A 5,044-nucleotide genomic window follows, 5' to 3' on the forward strand; every position below is an offset into this window, starting at 1 on the left:
AGTAGCCCAGATCGGACAAACTAAACACTGGCCATAGAGAGGGCCTTTTGCATTTTTCGTGAGTTGTGTGGCCACCATAGGTTTTCTGACATGTTTGGAAGGGGAAGGGGAGTGGGAGGGGGAAGGGGATAGCTATTCAGTTGGTTGCAATCTGCAACCTCACCGCTAGATTCAAGCAAAGCTGTATAAGGACAACCTTAGAGTCGTGAGCTAGTCTCTTATTTTCATGTGAAAAATGGATGAATTACAATAAAAATCAATTATACAAATATTGGGGCAATAATTAAAATACAAAATACTGTAAACTACTGGTCAGTGTCTTATTGCAGCAGCAAACACAAATACTTTTGAAACCAGGGGGACACAAAATCGGGTGAAAATATTGTAATACTGTAGGATTAAAACCAGCCTGGTAAAAACACTAGGTATTTTAGGTGAAAGAGCAATGAGCCTCAGCTCATTCTGTTATCTTTCACTCAAATTCTCTCTTCCTCAGCACAGTCCTTGTTAGCTCAAAGAAATCAGTGAACAAAGAGACAGTATAGCATACTGACAGGTATTGTGGTGGATGTCTGGAGGCCTTTATAACTTCAAAACCAAACCCTGCATCCCGTTGTGCACAGCCTGAGCATCATATAATTGCACACAGCTATATTTCTTGTTGTCTTCTTCTCACACCCGTTACCTTTGTTATGAGAGAATTCATGGAACTGTGATTCTAACGCAGGTGTAAAATACTTAGCACGTCTTCTGGGAACACAAACAAACAGCTAACTGCCAGCACCAGTGTTATTCATACAAATTGCTTTACATAAATCACAGCTGGTGCTCTGACAGTAATTGACAGGAAACAAAATATGTCCAGAGGCTGCGTGTTCCCATCTACAAATCACTCCCGGTCCATATCCGAGCCTTCAATCATAACGGAGTCGACTCTTTGAAATCACACAAGTTGTAAAGGTAAATGAATGTTATGAGATTGCAACTGCCACATGCACCGCTATTTATTTTATGCCAACGTTTACTTATTTATCACATGTGATATGTAGTGGGGACAACTTTGTTTTGTTTTTTAATTCCACTGAACAACCAACACACATGGAGGTGGGCGTCTCACAAACATTCGGACCTGCAGAACGGGCCTTTCATTTCCCACAGTAGGGATGACAGAGTACACTGGCCAGACCAAGCATCAGTGCTCTCAACCTCCTGAGAGACAGATGTCTGACAAGATAAGGAAATTAACAGCAGGATGTGAAGAAACTCAAATGACCTCTCGGTTCTCTCTCTCTGTCACACTTTTTCTTTCTCTTTCTCAGCCCTGATGTGGCTAAGATAAGACATACGTTTGAGTTATAGTTATTCTCTTTCTTCTAGCCAAGTCGGATTTAATGTGAATTAATGGTCTAATCATTCAGTAATCCAGATAATATTACTCAGCACATGTTTTCCTGTGAGGTGGTTCAATTCTGATATCTGTACGATCTAAAACAAAATGATTTACTTAAATTCAGATTTAATACAGTCATCACTGTGTGGCAACACTGCCATCTAGTGACCATAGATAATGGGATCTTTGAACAAATAATAAAAGTTGGTGATATATAAGACTGCACTCTTTCTTTTACATATTGTGATCACTTGATTGTTGTGTTAACCTCTTTTATTGGCAGTATTAGAAATGATCTTAGCAGTTAATTAGTTATTCATGCTGAATGATTAAATGATACACTGAAACAAGCACTGCTGTTAGACCATGTGTTTTCTGAATGTTTTTTGTGATACACAAATATATACAATTTTATGTTTAGAATCACGGTTGATTGACCATAGCGATGAGCTGAAGTATGTGAATTTTCCAGGTAAAACTCACTTGAATTAATATCCCTAGAATCAAGTATTATGAGCAGCCATTTTAGTTAGGAAAGTTCCACGCCACGTTTTCTCCTAAGAACAAAGGAATGAATATTCATCAGAGGTTTGGGCGCGAAGTGTCGTCTCCATGCCCAAAACCCTGCCTGCTTTTGCTAGTTGATAAAAGAAACTGACCGCCTTCTTTTGTCAGGCTGGTCCTCATCTTAACTCACCAAGACTCTGTTCTAGTTTATCTTAGTTTTCTTTTTTTCTAGATGTCTTATCTATTCATCTTTCCTCCTTGCCTAAAGGATGCACACAATTTAATTTTTTTCTAAACAAAGGAAGGAAGTTTTTTTTTGTTTTTTTTTGTCATATTTTTGTACCGCAATAAGTCTTGTCTTTTTTTTTATGTCATCCGGCCAACAGATTCACTCTCAGATTTGCTCTCAAGAAAGCTCTATCTGACATTCAGCCACAAATCACCAGGAATCAACATAAGCCACATTGCTGTTGAAGTTGATTATTTCCCCTCCTGCTGTTCTTTGATAACTCTGAGCCACATACTTGAGCTCACTATCACCAACTCAGTGATTAGTTTATCTCACCATTTAAAAATCTTCTATGCATTTGTTTGATTCTTCTCTTCCATAATGTACTCCTTATTAATGTCTCATTTATTCAGTTATTGATAGCTATAGCTGTAAATGGCTATAAATAAATGTCCTGATTTATCAGCAAGATGTTGACTGTGGGTTTTCTTTAAAGCAGAAGACAGAGGTCCCTGTATCAGAAAGAATCACAACTTCTGGTTATGAGACTGTTTAATTTGGATTCTTTTAGTTCCCTTCTATTGAAGGATGGTGCCCCGATTCCTTACAAATGCAAAATTTAATCCTGAAGAAGTTGCATCGCTAGTGTCATTGCATTTCTTCAAAGGGAAATGGAGCAACTAGGATGCAAGACAAAATTTATCTTGTGGAGGACAGTTAATCTTGATGGACGAGACACCAGGCTAAAATATTACATATCAGCTGAATTTATTTCAGTAAAGTAATGGGAGAGAGAAAAGACAGCAGAGAAAGAGAGAGAATGAACCCATCTGCCCCTTTAGTCATTTTCAAATAGAGGCCTGGAATATGGTCAGGTGAAAGCCATCAGCAAGTGCCGGCTTTATAAATTAATAAGAGCTGGCTGGAATCAGCTCAGATTAGACCTCTTATCTCTGCCAGTGTCATCCTCCTTAAATGTATCTCCAAATGGATTTGATGAACTTGAAGGAAGAATATATCCTCGATCCTCCTAAATGAGCCTGAGGGCAATTCAAAGTGATATAGGGGGCCACTGTAGAGAATTGCAAGGGTGAAAAGAGAGGACAGAGAATTGAGAGAGCAGCATTTGAAGAGAGTGAAAGGAGTAAAACCATAAGTGGGCTTACTTTTACACTCCAGAAATGGTCGAGGGACTCTTCCCATGCCAAAACATCCCCCACAGGAGCCCTGCAGAGCAAAAAAAAAGAAGAAAAGAAGCAAAGTTTATGTCTTGTCAAACAGGAGACACACATACAATATTGTATGAATGATAGAGGCGCATCCCTGTCAATGTTAACTTAGTGAGTTATTTATAAAATCCTCTGCTTATTACATCATTAATTGATGATGAATGGTTTATGTCTAAAAATGAAATGCATTTTTTAAAATAACTGATATAAATCAATCATATATTGTAATTCTATTAAAGAATTGGAAGTCCACCACTTTTTGGCATATGTCCAATCCCAGAGGAGGATGAAATTAATGACAAGTCACATCTTAGCTGATATTGGCTCTTCATTAAATACCAGATATCAGATTGTCCAATGGATAGAGTTCCCTCATGACTACAGATACATGAGAATAGATATTACTTACTTAAAGCTGTACTAATCAATATTTTTTATATCACCAATGGATCATATATTTAACATGAAAAGGGGTCGCTTACAGTGACAAGCCTAATGATGAAAATGATCACCTGACTCTGTAGTTGCCCTCAGCTCTACAGAGCATTTTAACATCTTTGAGCTTGTTGTTTTGGTTTTACTTTACTGTTTTATACTAGTTTCATAGCTCTCATCAACCTCATTTCCTGCAACAGCAGGTAGCTTTTTGGGAATAAAATCTTCCATAAACTTACAGTACACTGCCTGCCCAGCACAGCAGAAAGAGAAAGTTAACGACTAGCGCATGAACATAGTGGAGAATTTAGCAGCTAAACAGCCAGATAATTTCCTCAGGAGTTGGTGGAGAGAGAAATAAAATTGCATTGCATTTTGTTTTCATTTCTGCTTCTGACTCGCCTCTCTCCCACTTCTGACAGGAACTGAATTAAACAATATGAACTTGCATCATTTGCAGGTCTGCGGGGACCTGTTGAGATTTGGAGAGTGTTTGCATTGACCTACAGTTGCCTATAGCACCCTTCACTATGTAGGTTTGCAGAGAGAAACTTTATGTTTATCTTCGGAGAAGCATCATTTCTGCTCCACTGCACTGATGCAGAATTATTTATCAGCTTCAGCTACACTGTAATATTATGGTCTGACAATTAATATTAAGCGGGAATTACTGAAACCACTGAGCACTTGCTCTCTGTGTCGTGTGAAGATTGGGTTCACTAACCCACACACTGGAAATCCTCTTTCAGTAAGCTGCAGTGTAACTTGTCTGCAGTGAGTTATATATATGTCAGCATGGCATCTAACAGCTAAACTAGTTTGATTGTTGCAGCAGCAGAGAATCAGATAAGAATAAGTCAGAGCAGTGCATGTAATAGGAGGAATTACAGCAAGTGAACATGCTACATGCAAGTAGAGTACATAAATAAGGAACTGGCATCTCCACTGACAGACTTGCAGGCTGAAGTGGATGTGAAAGCAATTTACATTATCTGAAGTGTCAATGGGATAACAACTACACAATATGAGGTGGAGCAGTGATTTTAAAAGGGTTGGGGTTTTAGGGGTGGGACATGAGCGTCTCTACCCCCCACCTTTGGCCACTGTTCCAGTCTCCACAACATGCCAAATCAAACGGAATGCCATGCATTTCTTACTTTTTTTTTTCTACTACAATGGTTGCAACCATTGCTTCAGCTTACTATAAATAATGAGGAGAATTTATTTAGGGTCTGGTAGCAGTTTACTACCTAT

This window comes from Thunnus maccoyii, chromosome 7 (assembly GCF_910596095.1).
Source record: "Thunnus maccoyii chromosome 7, fThuMac1.1, whole genome shotgun sequence".
NCBI lineage: Eukaryota > Metazoa > Chordata > Actinopteri > Scombriformes > Scombridae > Thunnus > Thunnus maccoyii.